The sequence below is a fragment of the Tasmannia lanceolata genome, unplaced genomic scaffold, assembly GCF_043159265.1.
Source record: "Tasmannia lanceolata isolate RefF3 unplaced genomic scaffold, GAP_Taslan_0.1 ptg000037l, whole genome shotgun sequence".
NCBI classification, from domain to species: domain Eukaryota; kingdom Viridiplantae; phylum Streptophyta; class Magnoliopsida; order Canellales; family Winteraceae; genus Tasmannia; species Tasmannia lanceolata.
In genome coordinates, this window is record NW_027518714.1 from 10,948,997 (window position 1) to 10,967,624 (window position 18,628).

At 38.8% G+C, this 18,628-nt stretch overlaps 1 pseudogene; it reads right to left on the reverse strand.

Annotated features, from left to right (window-relative positions):
- Positions 1 to 214: 214 nt before the first annotated feature.
- On the reverse strand, positions 215 to 9,197 carry LOC143861219 (tyrosine decarboxylase-like; annotated as a pseudogene).
- Positions 9,198 to 18,628: the final 9,431 nt, after the last annotated feature.

Genomic DNA, 18,628 nt, shown 5'->3' on the forward strand with positions numbered 1-18,628 from the left:
TTCAAAAAATTTACAGAACTGCCACTCAACTTTGAAAGCTTCGGTCTCCCTCTCTTGATGTCAGATCAATTTGAAACTTTAGGGGGTCACTCGTCGGTTGGAGAGGAAGAAAACGGTATCACTCACTCGCACAAAACTTTTCTGGTCACAAGCGTAAGTGGCTGTCGAGCTTTTGTGTAACCAAACGAAGCATAAATGACTTTCCATAACGAATTCATACGGCATTCCTCCGTAAGCACACCATGGCAAAGGTCTTAGGGGCCACTATCTCAAACCTCTTGTCCATTGACGGAAGTGTCCTTCAAAGTGCTTAGCCATCTTGACATGGGCCCTTAAGAATCTATATAGGTTGACCACACCATAGGAACGTAGAACGAGCCACAGCTTCATGGCTCCAAAACGTCCACTAAATCCAATTTGCCAGTCTTTGTAGTCAATAACTTGTCTACATTCAGTTGCTTTGTTCTTCAAGAACTCAGCCTTAGTTGAAAGAGCCTTCACAAGCGAACTAGGGTCCTTCACCCCAAAGTCAACAACATTCCAAGTTTTTAAAGAACCACTTTTGTGCATTTAGACTAATCGAGTCAGCTTTCTCCACACCATCTATATAGTGCCTGAACTCCGAACAGATGCGCGCTGCCGGCGTACGCACAGAGACGTAGATCCACATCCCATACTCTATCGCAACGTGAAACAATGGGCCCAGCGGGTCAACGGAAGTTGACGCCGTTGTCCCCACCGTGGCAGTTAGAAAAAGTGAGGTAAGTCTGGCCTTCACGTCGTTTACAATTGCTTTACAGAAGGATTCCGGTGAGAAAGTGAAACCATCCCCTCGTCCAAACTAGGGGTGGACATGGTTCCGGTTCAACCCGAAGAACCGAACCGAACTGGCCTATCTAGTTTGGTTCGGTTCCAAATTTAAATGGTTCAGTTCCGGTTCAGATGTTTGGGAACCGATTGCACTTGGTTCGGTTCTGGGTTTGGGTTCCTAGAACCGAGAGTGATGAAACCCCTAACAGATAAAATCACCCCCCTCCCCATAATGGTTCCGTGAGAATGGTTTACTTATGCTCGATGAAGATATATCAAACCCTTAAGCACCTTGCATAGAAATAGAAACATGCTTCCTCAAATAAATTGGAAAAAATTTATTTCCATAGTATGATAAATGAGCCCATGCATTCCATTCATTCATCCAATAAATGGGGAAAATTTTATAAAATAAAGGTTGGGTAAACCCAGAACCGAACATATCAAGTTCGGTTCTGGTTAGGTTCCAACAATAAGTGGTTCGGTTCTGGTTCCAAATTTTGGGAACCGGTTGCATATGGTTCGATCCTAGGTCTACCCCAGAACCGAACCGAACCATGTCCACCCCTAGTCCGAGCTGCACAGAAGTTGTCCGGGTGGATTCTGGTAATATGGGAGGCTTTCTGAAGCACGCAATGCGTCTGGTGCTGAGCATCTTGCCGAGGAAGCCGGCGGTGCTCCTGCGAGAGGGGAAGTAATCAAAGTAGTTGAGGCTCATCTAGTGGGTAATGCTGGGAATTATGTCGGTTTGAACATATTGGAGGATGGTTTCAAGGGGTTTGGGGCTGTAAGGGCCGATTTCCCTTGGGAGTTTGTGTAAGTAACCGGGTTCTACCTAGCTTTGAACTGGGTATTTTTGGATGTCACGGTAATACTCGGCAAAGAAATCGATAATCATGTGCCCTAGTTCTCTGAATTCTTCTGGGTTTAGGGGGTTGAGTAAGACTGTTATTGTCAAGAAAGTCAGTTTGGAGGTCTCCCATTGGAACTGACGTTGGTGGTTTTCTGAGATTGGAACTCGAAAGGTAGCATGGGGAAGGTACTCCAAATAAAATAAAAACAAATAAAAAAGCTATGCTCTTCTAGATCGGTCTCAAAATAAAAGCAACAAGACAATAAAAATAAAAGTGAACAGAAACCCTTAAATCTCAAAATAATGCAGTGTTTTCATCAGTGAAAGGTACACTGATGTATTGACATGTGTGTGCATATTTAAAAATATACTTGAATTTTTCAAAGAAGAATACACAGAAGCCCATTTATGGAATAAAAGAAACAAGAAGGAAGAGGAAGAAAAAAATGAAAAATGGAATAAAAGGAGCAATATCAACAATTTGTGCCCCCACTTGCTTTTACCATCAAACCACGTTATAATCCCAGGAGAAACTTTATGCAGTGCTAAATGCCAAGGAAATGACCTTTATCGGATGCTCGTAGACCCTTGATGATCCTTAATGCCTCATTTAGGATTCCACTAAGAGACATTAAACTGCAATTAGAAGACCATGAACATAAGTGAAGTTAATCAAATTCATGTGCTTGGATTCAATAATGTCTCAAAGAAAAGCCTGGTTTCTTTTATATCTTAAACAACAGGGACTCAACTTCTTAACATCCAATAACTAAAATGTAAAAAAATTTAAAATCCATCCAGATTGAACATAAGTCATAGATAAAATCAATAGCTGGAAGTCAATAGTTCATGGGGGAGAAAATAGTCAAAATACACACACAGAAAATGTCAAAGTCTGATGCTAGGTTGCTGTTCTCTCCTGAAAAAGTGCGCTGTTGAATGGCTTTATGTTAAATTGCCAAGGGGCGACAAACAAAATAATAGAATTAAAGAAGACATAAAAAGAAAACAATAGCAGAAAAGACATTCATATACATAAAAAAATCCCCAAGAATGAACCTTAATTAATTACCCAACAAATTAAGCCTTTTGAGTAATTAGTTGTTTTCACACAAAGCTCCCTCCGAACCCGACGTTTTCACCTTCAACCCCATCTCCGAAAATTCATGGATCCATCCTCCCAATAATCTGCAGAAAATCAAATGGGAAAAGACAAAACCTACCCACTTTCCGTTTAAATTTTCAATCATAAAAATAAAATACAAAGTCAATTAACCCAATTTCCTGATGATATAGAAAAACAGAATTACGTTCTTGTCCTATTACCATGGGACATATGGGCCAGGTACAATGGAATTAGGATTATCACCTGAATTCCACCAAGGGGCTGTTTGGGGTGATTGCTCATAGCAATCGGAAATGGATGGTATAAACTGGATATGAGAAAATGTTGAAAAGAGATTAAAATTTGGCCAAGAGAAACTTCAAGGCCATTTGAAGAGTACTGTGATTAAACTCTGTGATGAGAAAATGTTGCTGGGTGTGTGGAGTTTATGCCTTTCTTGAAGCAGATAATAGCCAGGAAGAAGCAGGAAAAAAAGAAGAAGAAATGAATAAATATAAATGAAAAGAGTCTTGTTCGTTTAGAATGGAAGAGGTTATTTCATTTGTAACTGATTTTGAGGGATTTTAAGAGATGAGGGGGAAGATGCAAAGAAAAGGGTTGAGAGAGAGAGGGTCGTTGAGCCGGAGATTGGGCAAGTGAGAAACTTAAAAGCCATTTTGAGATGCTATGAGCTCATTTCAGACCAAAAATCTAATTTTCACAAGTCCAAAATTTTTGCTTTGAATATTCCTGAGGAGAGGGCTCTGGAAATTGCTGTGATTCTGGGATGTCAGCTGGACGCGTTGCCTTCCTCATATTTGGGCCTTCCGTTAGGGGTTGGTAGACCGAATAAAGATCTGTGGGTTCCTATAGTTGAGAGGATCGAGAGAAGATTAGGTACATGGAAAATGAATCTTGTTTCTCGTGGTGGTAGGCTTGTGCTGGTTAAGGCGGTATTGTCCAATATACCTATATACTTCATGTCTTTATTTAAATGCCCTATTAGTATCTCCCTTAGGATTGAACAGATCCAGAGGAGATTCTTGTGGGGTGGTAATGAGGATAAGAGAGGAATTGCTTTGGTCAAATGGGAGGAGGTTTGTGTCCCCATCAAGTTGGGTGGTTTGGGTATCAGGAGAATTAGAGATTTTAATCATGCGCTCTTGGGTAAATGGTTATGGAGATTTGGGTGGGTCAAGGTCATTAGAAGTAAGTATGGATGTGATGTGGGGAGATGGGAATCCTTGGACTTGTTTGCAAAAAAAGGGTTGTCGGTTTGGAGAGACATTCTAAAAATGTCTTCTCTTTTCAAGTTAAAAGGTTAGATTTATAGTGTATAGGGGTGATAGAATATCATTCTGGCAGGATGTGTGGTGTGGGGATGTGTCCTTTACGTGTCGATTTTCGAGATTATTCAATATGGCTTCAAATAGGGAGGCCTTTGTTAGCGATTGCTTTGAGTGGAATGAGGGTGTTCTTGTGTGGAACCCTGGGTTTAGAAGATCATTTTTTGAGTGGGAGGTGGAATTGGTCTCTAACCTGCGGGCCCTTCTTGAGGGTTGTTACATTAAAAGGAATGGGGAGGATAAAAGGCTTTGGATTGAGGAACCTTCTGGGACTTTCTCGGTTAAATCTTTCTATAAAAGTATTATGCCCATTTCTAACCCTTCATGTTCGGCAAAGGTATGGAAATTTCATTGTCCACCTAGAGTTTGTATCTTTGGTTGGGCGGTTTGTCGTGATAGAATACAAACTATTAATTTTCTGAGAAACTGTGGTATGTGGCTTATTGATCATTGCCCACTATGTCTGCAAGATGGGGAATCTGTGGATCACTTGTTTATGCATTGTTCGTTCTCTAGGATCATATGGCAATTCATCTTCATGAGATTTGGGATTTGTTGGGTTTTTCCAAAATCTATTTCGTCGCTATTGCACCAATGGGGAGGGGTTCCTTGGAAGGAAAAAGGAAAAACCTTGTGGAATTTTTGTTTACTAGCTACGTGGTGGTCTATATGGAAGGAGAGGAACTCTAGAGTCTTTGAGGGGAAAGCCATGAATCCTCATTGGATTTACTTGAAGATCATCACCTTGGTTATATCTTGGGTGAGATTCCTCCTATCCTTCCGGTTTGTATCGGCTTTTGATCTTTGGGAAGGTTGGCGGAAGGTGTGCTTTAGTGTTGAGCGCAGAGATCTTATTTTGCAAAGGTGGAAGCCCCCTGCTCAAAACATGTATAAGGTTAATTTCGATGGTGCGAGTTCCGGCAATCCGGGTCCGGGAGGAGTAGGAGGGGTTTGTCACAATGATAAGGGGGGTGTTATGTGGGCATACTACGGTTCTATTGGTGTGTTTGATTCCTCAGATGCGGAAGTGAGGTCGTAACCGCTGCTAAAGATGTTGCATACACTAGCGGTACCATTAGCAGCGGTGACAACCGCTACTAAATATCTAACAATGAACTGGGTTTTGCAGCATACAGCAACGGTCATGACCGCCGCAAAAAGTTACAGTTTTTGTTTTTTTAATTTAATTTTCAGCAGATCCCAAAACACGGGAATAGCAAATTTGTTTGATACATAACCTGTTTTACAATTAGAACCTGTTATATACATATCACATTTATAAAAACCAAAAACTATACTATTTCAATCGATCAATGTTCACATCAACATTAAAAAAAAAATGTGTTTACATCACTGGACTTTTCGCCTTCATTCATTCTTGTTGATTACTGTAAAGTCAAATTAGGATACATAGAATCGACACCCAACCAAGACAACACTGTCAAATTTCATTTCCACATGTGATATAGTATGTGCACTGTATTTAGCCTGAAATTCCTTTTCCCCCATCCTTGGGCAAAGAGTTATTCACAAACAGCATCCCTGCAAGAAACAAACACATTTGCCTATGAATACATTTGAACAACTAGTGGGACACCCGTGCGATGCATGGGGCGACCAATAAAAGAATGCTTTATAACTTCTTCTTTTTTTTAAAGAAAGAAGTACATTCGTAAGGAGAGGAATTCTAGACTGAGGGCAAAGAGTTATTCACAAACAGCATTGTTTCATATAGAATTCCAGCCAACTTCACATCCTACCCCTGTTTGTGATAATGCCAAGCTCAATGACCTTCTCCAATCGTTTGATTCCGTCTTTGGTATTCCTCAAGGGTTGCCTCCTTCCAGAGCCCAAGACCACTTCATTCACCTACAACCGAGCTCCCAACCAGTGAATGTGAAGCCGTACCGCTACTCCCATTTTCAGAAATCTGAGATTGAAAGATTAGTTACTGAAATGTTGCAAGAGGGCATTATTAGGCCCAGCACCAGCCCCTTCTCTTCCCCGGTGGTCCTTGTAAAGAAAAAAGATGGCACATGGCGGCAATTCCCTGTTTACTATTAATTTCAATGTGGAACTAATATGAACAAATCCCAAAGCACATCATAATTGGTTGCTTCCTGAACATTTTTAGAATAAAAATGGAAGGGATAACATGACTCGTCTAACTTTATATCAAAATACTTCAGGGGTCCCAGAACTCGAAATATAGCATTAAACTGGATATGATGATGCTGATTAAAGTTATCCCCCACCAACATGTTTTGTCCTCCTAGAGCTATTACAAACTAGATGACAAAACAAATATGCATGTAGGGAGCTGCTATCCCACCCTGAAGGAGTGAATGGATCATCACCCACCTTTGGCAAAATCTCTATTTCACCCTGTAAATAATTATGCATGTGAGATTTTGCAATTGATATTTCATTAATAAACTATAATTAATCTAAAGGAGCTCTGGTTCCCAGTATGTATCTGTTTATAGGAAAGATCTTCTTCTTCTTCTTCTTCTTCTTTGAATGGTAATGTTTTTCTTCTTCTCAAAAAACATAATTATATCATGTACTTTTCCATTCTATGTCTCAATGTTATCAAAAAGAGCCATTTACAATTGCCTTTCCTCTTCATCTCACATTTCTATTCCAAACCCTGAAGGGAGCTCACCATTTAGGTTCCATTTTTATTTTGTTATTTTTCCCAAACTGGCCGCTATATTTTGTGTTGTCTCGAATTTCACTCAATTTCAGCCAAAAATTAATCTTTGGAAGTTTTGCTTATATCCCTCATTTGCAAGGCATATCCCCATCAGTCATCAAAATAGTAAATGGCAAAAGTTCATGAAAAATATTTCCAAAAACTCCCCAAGTGCTACATCAAACTTCTTTTGATTAATTAAAACACTCTTTATGCAATTCTTAAATCATGTTCTTTTTCCTAAATTTTTCATAGTCTTTAGGTTTATCACATTAAAAGCAATTTGAAGTTTTCATGAGAATATAAAAACAAAAGTTTTGGGCGAAGAACTTCGTGCTTTTGGATTTACTCAAAGGGCATATTGTCAAAAGGAAGTTTAATACATAATGTATGTTATGGAGAGATCAAGCGAAGTAGAAACTTAGAAAGGACTAAAGTTCAATAGGAAAATCCATACTTTAACCCTGCACACTCACAGTCATATCTAACTCAGGGAGTTACTGAAGATGAGTCATAAGAGCTCACCACTGGAGGGTGAGTTAGCAACTCCCATATGTATAGACAGAAAAAAAAAAAAACAGAAACATATCACTTGCCTCATTAAGCCCAAGAATATGTGACTTGAGAGTCTCTTCGTCAATCATTTCCAAGATCTCTGAAGGATTTTCAGATAGCATAGATTCAGCTGCATCAGTAAGGTCGAGATAAACTTCATCAATTGATGCCCTCTCACACCACCCTTTGCTTGCAAGCACAGAGACTACCTGCAAGTTTAAAGTCCATCACAAAAGTCGATCAAAATAAACACATAACATGCCTCATAATCAGGGGAAAAGGTGATTCCAAATCATTGAGGCATGTCATTTGCACCCAACAAACCTTTGAACCTGCATGACGATATAAACTTAAGTCAGCTTTGCCACGGGCCACCGGAACCTTAATCAATTGGATATTTGGGCAAACTTTTTTGGCCTCATCTCCTCGAATTGAGCTGAAAAATAGATATTAGCTCATACGATATTCATAAAATTGATACCAAAGAAACAATACATGGATTACAATGAGAATATTCTACTAACCGCTTCACACCATACTTGCGAGCTTCATAACTAACAGCAATCAGGCCACCACCTTTCCAGGAATTATACTGTACAACAGCAGATGGTAAACCTCTTAAATCTGGCTGTTTCCTTTGCTCCACTACAAGAACAGAACACAAGAAAAGTAGGTTAGACCAAATGTGGCAGATAATTCTTGACCATCACCCGCAATGTGGAGAAATTTAAAATGAAATTCCAAAATGTTCTTGAATAACTTCCATCTGTAAAGAGCACCCCTAAGATTTACTAATAATGATACCTACATTTAATTTCGAATATAAATTCATGAAACATATGTGAGACTTAAGATCAAACTACAACCTCTCCATCTAAACATGATAAAAAAGACGTATAATTACTTTTATTTTTCTTTTAAGCGGAATATTGAATTACCTTGTTTTCTTATCAAGGGACAACATTTTTTTTTTTTTTAAAAAAAAAGATGTTACGTGTCTAATTGGACATAACACAAATAAAAAAAATAGAAAAAGCGGGGGAAAAGGCTGATTCAAGGCAACTGGACCTCCTAATGGTTCAATTGGAGAGGAACCACGACTCTGTTGAACAAAGTTTCTTTCTTGGTTGCAAACTTCTCTACATTTCCATTGTTTATTTTTATCTTTTTTTGAAAGGTAAAAGTTTATTACTCCAAAAAGAAAAGATTTTACAATCACATAGGGGACAAACTGTCCCACACAAAGACCCCAAAAAGCCCATCAGAAATCTTTAACCGCATATGGTAGAACCAGCAGTTTACAACTAACGCACTTAATACATTTCCATTGTAATACAACTATTTAAATAGATGAATAGAGGTAGTTACACATTATCAATCAATTTGCCCACTTAAAAGACTCATCATCAACAATTAACACCCACTACCCTAAAACACACAAGCTATAACCACATAATAACTACATTACAACTACCCCCATAAAAAAGATGGCACATGGCGGTTTTGCGTCGACTATAGGGCTCTCAATGCCATCACAGTAAAGGACCGTTTCCCTATTCCCACAGTGGATGAACTTTTGGATGAGCTAAATGGTGCCCAGTTCTTCTCAAAATTGGACCTACACTCCGGCTACCATCAAATTCGAATTAGACCCGAGGATATACACAAAACAGCTTTTCGTACCCACGATGGACAGGTTTGCCAATAGATAAAGTCCTTGAATACTTCACCTGCTGGGTTACTGCAGCCCCTCCCCATTCCAGAGCAGGTGTGGGAGGATATTGCTATGGATTTTATCACAGGGCTTCCAAATTCCTTTGGCAAAACTGCCATTATGGTAGTCATCGATAGGTTAACCAAATATGCTCACTTCTCCGCCTTGCCTAGCAACTTCACGAGCCATAAGGTTGCTGAAATTTTTGCTTCTGAAATTATCAAACTCCATGGGATTCCCCGTACTATCGTGAGTGATAGAGACCCACTCTTTGTTAGTAATTTTTGGAAAGAGTTGTTCATGCTTCAGGGCACCACACTTGCAATGAGCAGTGCATATCACCCCCAAACGGACGGTCAATCTGAAGTGCTCAACCGGTGTCTAGAAATGTACTTGCGAAGCTTTCTGCTCGATGAACCCAAACAGTGGGTCAAGTATTTGCATTGGGCTAAGTATTGGTCAAATACTCCCTTCCACACTGCAGCGGGTATGACTCCCTTCCAAGCCTTGTATGGAAGGCCACCTCCTACTCTTTCCAGGTACATTCCTGGCTCTTCTCTTAATGAGGCTGTTGATCAAGACATATACACCAGGGATGACATTTTACAAAAGCTTAAAGCCAATCTCACTCAGGCACAAACACGAATGAAAAATCAAGCGGATAAAAATCGCGTTGATAAGCAATTTGAACCAGGCGCTTGGGTCTTTGTTAAGCTTCAGCCTTATCGCCAGCAATCAGTGGCTTTACGAACCCATCAAAAGCTGGGACGGCAATTTTTTGGCCCCTTCAAGGTGTTAGAAAGGATTGGTAACGTTGCCTATAAGCTTGAATTACCTCCAGCAGCTCGCATTCACTCTGTATTCCATGTTTCAACTCTCAAAAAGTGTGTGGGGAACCCTGCCAACCAGACAATTCCATTACCCCTCATGACTTCTGACGGTGCTACGATTACACAACCAGTTGCTATTCTGAACTACCGCCACTTGAAACGGCAAGAGCACTAGGTAGCTCAAGCCTTAGTGCAATGGGAAGGATTGCCATTAGAAGAGGCCTCATGGGAGTACGTCAATACTCTACGTCACTTTTGTTGCTAGTTCTATCTAACCAGGTGGGATCTCACCTCAGAGACACTTGGATATGGAGAGAAAATATTTATGGAATAGGTTTTAAATCTTAACGATGTTCTTCATGCACTAGATAATTGAAGGAAACTAATGTCTGGTTCTCTCTCGTCTTAAGAAAAGTTTTCAGCATTTGCTTGAGGCAGACAAATTTTTTCTTACAAAGAATGAGTCCAAGGTAGGAAAAATTTACTATCTTAAGAGTTTTCTTAAAATAATGGTAGATATGATAATTTAGGTCATGTGAACTTCTCTAAAGAAAAAATATACTTATTGATATTTCCTAAAGAATGAATTAATTACTTTAGAAAACAAACATAATATATCTATTTATAATATAAGTATCCAAAGAAAGCCATCCAAGAAATACAGTTATAGAAGTTGAAAACCAATTAAAAAAGAAAACAATTCATAGTTCTAACAGATGAGGCAAATTTACCTCAAATAAGTTTGGAAAATCTGTGAAAGTCACCTGACACTTCGCAACAAAATGATAAAGGATAAATAGAACCACTTTATTCAATAAATCAAATCACTCTTACAAATACAAAGAAGTAAACTTACAGCATATAAGGCTGCACCAGTAACATCTCACTCACCTGCAATGATTTTTAAAGAAAGATCAATAGTTTTGAATTTGATGGAAGAAATCATGGCCTAACTCTAAAATTTGAATTGCCAATCCTAGAAGAAAGCTTCTACATAAAATCTGAATTGTATCTCTTTCTTCTACATAAAATCTGAATTGTATCTATGAGGAGAGGACATATCCTTGGAAAAACATTGAACTACTATGGATATGCAATACAAAAAAATGTTGATGGAGATGTGCCAAGAGATTACATACCCAGTTATAATATTTGTTCATGTCAGGCATTGCATCAAATAGTTGGCGGGCTTGATCCTTTGACATCACATAAACAGAAATGAGGGAAATGGGGATGAAGGGATTATGGATTCCATTCCTCAGTTCACAACAAATAAATGCATATAATGACCTTGCTTCTCATCGCTGCCTACAATAAGGGCTGTAATCAAAACAGAACCTCTCCTTGAGGAAAAAATATCCAAACAGAGAAAAAATAAAAAAAGAACAATAAAGAAGTGAGGGGGGAAATGGAGATAAAAGAAGAACAGATAATCTGAGAAGAAGAAGAGGGAAAACAAACAACCTTTCCATCACCCACAATCTCCTCTCCTCCATCTCAACATCACCTCCTTCAACAATCCACCATCAGCCCCTGTAGACACCCCATTTTGACCGTACCTTGAGCCTCCCTTGTTTGAACAAAAACCCAACCAAATCAATCAACTAGGGTCCCAAATTTCACCCCGAGCTAGCTTAGGGTTCCGCTAAGGCCCCTGCAAAATTTCATTGAATTCCGAATGCGTTTGCCCAGCGAACAAGCCGAGAAAGGACCGTTGTGTAAACCAGAAAAAGGGGGGGTGAGTTTATCCAGGGGAGGGTTGAATTTAACCATATAGGACGCGCAAAATCGCGCGCCTATCATTTCTTTGCGCAACCGTGCGCCCATCAAAAGTTGGAGTGTCAATATCAGCAGCCTATATTTTTCTTATAAAAAAAAAATTCGTGCAGAAGAGAGAGGGAGGGGTTTTTTCTTTTTTTTTCTTCTCTGATTTTTGTCTGAGATTTTGGGGGAAAACCAGATCTGAGAGTTGAGGGATTTTTTTTTTTATCTCCTCCATCGGTGATCGCCGGAGATCCGATCGCATCCTTCATCTTTTCACTATTCGATCCATTCTTTCAGCAGATCTTTGAGATCATTTCTCAAACTTTTTTTTTCCGGTCACCTTCTCCGGTGAGTTCATCAGAGCTCCGTCTGACGTATTCTTCTCCGACTTTCACAGAGAAAATCAGAGAGGGATCTGCAGATCGAGCAAGAGAAAGAGAGAAAGAGAACGAGAGATTATTTTCTTCCCCAAATTCCCTAAACCCTATCTCCTCCGATCTTCTTTTCCGTCAATCCCCGGCCATTCACCGGCCAATCTACAGTCAAATTCCGATTATCCTTCAGCCAATTAGCTTTTGTTCTACTTCTTTTTTTTTTTCAACTAGGAAATATTAGATCGTTGCTATTCTCTCCCAAATCTCATTACAGAAACTTTTAATTTTAGATTTGAAACCCTAACTCCGGCCTAGCTCCGGTAGATTTCCGATCAAGAGATCTCTCTAGTTCCTCGTTTTTCCTTAGATCTGTCACTCAAAACTTTACATCTGTCCATTAAAATTGTAGATCTGTTCATCAAAACCTTAGATCCAAGAAGTTTCTGTTCGGATCTATCCTATTTTGATTTGGATCTTTATTGTCCAATCTCGTTTCATTTTGATTCAAGGAAAACTCAGAGAAGAGAGGTATCTGTGAGAGATCTAAGAGAAAGAGAGAGAGAAATCAAAGTGAAGGAGAAAGAGTTTTGATTCAAATTTCAATAAAGGTTTGGATATCAATGAAAGTCTCAATTTGAAGGTCAGCTCAGGTTACTGTTCTAGGCAAAATTTGAAGAAATTTCAGCCATATCCTCGAGGTAATTTTCTTATTACTCCTTGCTCATCGTTTAATTTGGATAAAAAGCATATATGTTAATATAGGATCTATGGATTGTCTTTATTGTGTGCGTGTGGTTTGATTTTTTTTTTAGAGTACTGATCATGTTTATAGTGGATCAAGTAACTATATTATCAATTTTTTTTTTACTTTACTTTATCAGGGCTAGTTTATATAGACTTTACAAAGTTGATTTGTTTTCTTTATTTGAACGCTGTGGATTTTGAAGTTTAAAGTCCTTATTGGAATTAATAGCTTTTGAGATTTTTGGTTGAATAATATGTGTTTCGTATGAGATGTCCTGTTTAATCTCTTCCATGTTTTTGGACTTAAAGCACGCATTTTAACAAGACAAAGGTGAAAACAAGTTGTTATATTTGGCTTATCAGGTGGTTTTATTAGTTAATCTAGAATGAATCATTGAATTAGTGTTTACACTAGGGATAATTAAGAAAAGAAACTTTCTTTTGCTTTAAATAATAATGTGAAGTAAAATTTTCTTTTAGAGCCTTTTAGTTTGAATATTAGAGAAGATACTTTATAAGATTGCTAAAAGATATGAGTTATTTTGTCTCATTCACAAGTGTTTCAGACCTATGATATTACTATCATGTTACCATATTTAAATGAATACATTAGAATAATTAGACCCCTTTTGGGAAAGTCATTTAACCCAGCTCATATCTCTCTGCATATGGTCGTTTCATAGCTTGATTTTATGGTTACCTTGGAGTGACTAATCGTTAAAAAAAAAAGCATAATTCATCACTCTTTGATTTCATTTTGGGCATATTCTTACAGTTTTAAGTTCCTAATATGAGCTTTTGTAACTTTAGTGTTCGGTATTGTTTTGGGGTTTTGAAGACAAATTGTGTAGGTAATGAAATATTTATGGTATCTGTTCTAAAAAGATGAGTTAGAATCTCAAATCTCTGATAGGGCCATATAGTGGAGTATAAAGAGCTTGGATGTTTAAAACAAAGTAATGCATGCCAATGGTATGAAATGGCTGTTATTGTTATTGCCTGCAAAGTAAGTCACAAAATGATTTTTTTTTTTATATATAAAATTGTATAGCCAATCCTATTTCTATTTTGATATTAACAGCCTTATTTCACCCTGACAATATCATATTTTTAGATTTAGTTATACTTCGTTGCTTACATATATTAAATAAAGGCCTCTTTTAATTTATACTTTGCATAGATTAGAAATATCATTGGAAAAATTTGTATAAAATATTGAGAATTTATTACTTCTCTTTCATACTAAGCTTTGAGTTAGGGTTCGAAGACGGTATTAAATGGATTGTTCAGGTGAGATTATCTCAAAGCTTATTATATTCATTCTTTATTATTTAAATGAATTGTTAATAGGAAGGAGGAGATCAGATGACTACTCTATTCGATATCATCGACATGAGTACTGTCTGATCTCAAGGCGGGTTTAGAAATATTATCATGTGTATTTGATATCAGATGATTACTTTGGCATCATCTGATTTCATTGGAGTCCCCGTATTGGGGTTTGTGGATGGTTTTGAAGTGTTTGATGTTGTTTTTACTTTATTAGGCTATCCAGCGGCTGGTCTGGACTAATTAATGTTATTTATCATTTTATGATTGCTATTAGATTGTATATTTTTCTTTGCTTGGCAATTGATTTATTTTTAGAATAAAATTTGCGATTATCTGATAGCCTTTTCTTCTTTTTTTTGATAGACTAACACAGTCTTATAGATTTCTGTTAAGATTCTTTAGATATTAGAATCCCTCTCGTTGCAAGGGCGATGAAGGCGCTAGCCTAAGCCCATCCTTAGGGGACTCGCTTAGTCCAAATAGCACTCCTCTCATTTATTTAAAGACTTATCCAAGTCTTTATGATGTGTATCCCCTAAAAATTAGAAATCCATTCATTGCAAGGGCAATGAAAGAGTTCTCTAGAGTCTTCTCAGGGAGACAGGCTATGTCTCAGACAGAGAAAGTTGTAGCCTTTAGAGACAAGCTTTGTCTCGTTAGTGAGTCCGTCCTTAGGAGACATGCCGTGTCTCGTCAGCACCTCTCTTGGAGCTTATCTTTTTGTTTAGGAGTCTCTCTCAATCTCATTTTTCTTTCTAAACCTCATCTTTGTGCGTCTCTTGGTTTTTGGAAGAACACCTTGCTCGGCTTGGCATCATACCCCTTACCTTATGGGTATTGGGTTGCACATTTGTTGCACCCTAGGGCTAGGTAGCTGTCTGGCCCGGTTGGGTGTTTTACCTAAATCAAATAGGCACAAGGTCTTTTTTTTTTTCCTTGTTCGCATTTTTTTTCCTCTATCCTACCTATATGTCTAAGAGACTTGCCCAGTCTCATTCTATTAGCATCCTCATCTTTGTGCATCATTTGGTTTTGGGAGAACATCCTACTCGGCTTGGCATCATACCCCTTACCCTTATGGGTATTGGGTTGCACATTTGTTGCACCCTAGGGCTAGGTAGCTGTCCGGCCCGGCTGGGTGTTTTACCTTTGCCAAATATGCACAAGGTCTCTTTTTCCTTGTTAGTATTTTCTCTATTCTACCTCTGTGTCTAAGAGACTTACCTAGTCTCATTTTCTTGCTAAACCTCCTCTTTGTGCATCATTTGGTTTTGGGAGAACATCCTACTCGGCTTGGCAACATACCCCTTACCCTTATGGGTATTGGGTTGCACATTTGTTGCACCCTAGGGCTAGGTAGCTGTCCGGCCCGGCTGGGTGTTTTACCTTTGCTAAATATGCGCAAGGTCTCCTTTTCCTTGTTACTTGTGAGCTTTATCTTGGCTTGATAGTCTCACTAGCACCCTTCTTTATCTCATTTTCTTTTAGGAGACAGGCTTTGTCTCATTAGCACCTCCTTCTTAGAATCTTATTTTCAGAGTTAGTCCTTTGCCTAGGAGTCTGTCCTTAGCTAGAGAGTATGTCTTTCTTTCAGGATTCAGTCCTATCATCATAGGGGTTAGGATTTTATCCAACCTCTCATCAAATCATGTGATTTTTATCCGCTCCTGCAAGGTATAGGAAGCTGTCCAACCCTTGCAGAGCTGTGTTTCTGTTCTTTTCCCTCGCAAAGCATAGGATGCTGTCCAACCTTTGCGGGATATTCAGGAGTCTATCCTCCCCTTATGATGATAGGATTTGTCCTCTTGTGTCAAAAACTCAAAAAACACTATAAAACAACCAAAATATCAAAAACATCTGAAAAACCAAAAATCTCAAAAACTTTGAGTCATTAGGAGTAGTTAGGAAATCTGTTTCGAACTACGTTGGCTTGATCCTCTTCCACGAGGTACGTAGTGCAGCTTGAGATTCTTATCTCAGGTCCAGCCAAACCTTTGTAAATAAATCATTTACCCATTTTAAGAAAAAATACCAAAAATCTTCAAAACCTTGTTTTCAACAAGATCTTCCTCTAGAGTTAGTAGTTTGTCCTAGATAAAGAGTTTTAGAGTTTTGAATTTGTCTTTGATGTGTTGTGTGGTTTGTTTGTGTTTGTGTTAGAGTTAGGAGTTTGTCCTAGAGTTATAGGAGCGCCTCCGTCCGGTCAGTTGGCGATCCACATCGCCAATTGATGACTAGGTCTAAGATGCGATAGATCCTACTGTTTTCCTTAGGATATACAGCCTAGCTACACATAGATTATAGGAACCACCTGCATTAGCTTAGGGCTAACCTGCATTTAGTTAAGGCATATAGGGTGTCCTAAAATCTACAATCCATTGGAATTTAAATAATCACATAAGAAGCTTTAAGAACTAGTCCGGTCTTTTAGATCGAGTCTAGGATAGAGGTCTAGATGTCTTAGGCATCATAGCTTAGAATAGGTGCGAAGAACTACGTTGCCTTGATTCTCGTGGAGGCGGGGATACGTAGGCTTCTTTGGATGAACATCAGATCATCTAAAGACTCGGGCCTAGGTATAGATTAGAGTCTTAGGGTTGTATAGTATCTGTGGAACCCGATCCGGAGGACGGTGCCGAGGGACGCGAGATCCCTCCTGCGATCCTCTAAGATCTCCACAATGTGAAGGAGAGCTCTGCCAAGGAACTCTCGAAACTGATGCCACCCTCATAGCATAGCTCGAGTGGCGATATAAAAAGAAAGAGATATGTCTTGATCCGGAGCCAGGGCTCGAAACCGAGACATACCTAAAATAAACTCAGAGTCGCCATCCATGGACATGCCATGGAACCAAAACAAATGCTCTGTTTGCAATGGATAACCAGAGATACAAAAGGTCCGTGCCTGATGACGAATGGGGAAGGGGTTAGGCGCCCCCAATTCGCCCAAGTGCAAGCACCTGGTCTCTTATGCCATTTATTATTAACTCCAAAGAAGTTTGGGTAAAAATCATGTGAAATGGGAACAATCCTCAGGATTCGTCTACCTAAGCATGCATTTCCTGAGGATAAAATAATAAGCACACATAAAATAAAATGAAAGATGTGGCACCTAAGCATAACTAGGTTATGAGTGACATGCCTAATGGGTGTCTAAGTTCTGATGTGCAAACACATGCAAGCTATAGCTAAAAGGTATAGGATCAGTACTAGAAAATAAGAAAAACACATCAAAACACACAATAACAATACAACAAATCCTAAGACTCTAAATTATTAGCCCGAGTCCTCGGATGGTCTGGTATTCATCCAAAGAAGCCTACGTATCCCCGCCTCCACGAGAATCAAGGCAACGTAGTTCTTCGTACCTATTCTAAGCTAGGATGCCTAAGACACCTAGACCTCTATCCTAGACTCGATCTAAAAGACCGGACTAATTATTAAAGCTTCTTGAACGATTATTTAAATTCCAGTGAATTGTAGATTTTAGGACACCCTATATGTCCTAGCTAAATGCAGGTTAGCCCTAAGCTAATGCAGGTGGTTCCTACAACCTATGTGTAGCTAGGCTGTGTGTCCTAAGGAAAACCAAGGGATCGCTAACGTATCCAAGACCTAGTCATCAGTCGGCGATGTGAATCGCCAACTGACCGGACGGAGGCGCTCCTATAACTCTAGGACAGACCCCTAACTCTAAAACAAGCACACAGCAAACAAACAATCAAACAACCTATCAAAAGAAAAACCCTAACTCTAAAACTCTCTATCTAGGAGAAACTCCTAACTCTAGAGGAAGATCTTTTGAAAACAAGATTTTAAAGGTTTTTGAAGAAGGTTTAAAACATTTATTTACAAAAAAGTTTGGCTGGACTTGGGATGTAAATCCCAAGCTGCACTACGTACCTCGGAAGAGGATCAAGCCAACGTAGTTCGAAACGAACTCTCAAACTACGCTTCTAAAAGAAACACTCACACTTCAGATTTTTTAAGGTTTTTTATATTTTCAAATGTTTTTGATATTTTTAAAGTTTTCAAATATTTTTGAGTTTTAAATTTCTAATTTTTTTTGGATTTTAAAGCTTTTCCAATGCTCTAAACCTTAAAACGCTTTCAATCTTAAAGGGAACACGCAAGTAACACCATAAACTAGGGCAAAGCCCTAAATCCAAAGGGGAAACCCCGAATACGCAACTAACGCCTCAAAGAGACGAACCACAATAAGAAACTGGCGTCTCAAAGAGACAAACCACAACAAGAAAGATAGCGACCCAAGAAGAGAGAAAACGATCCAAGATCCCAAGCAAGCAAAGCTCTAATAAGACTGAGTTAGCCTCTAGTCAAAGCGAAGTAATCAACAACTCTAAAGGAGAAACTCCGAACTAACTACACTAAAGAGGGGGAATAAATGAGTCAGAGACTCTCTAATAACACTATCGAGTCAAAGACTCACTCTAAAAGAGGAGGCCACTCTAACATGAGGCTAGGTAAGCCTCCTAAAGGGGAAACT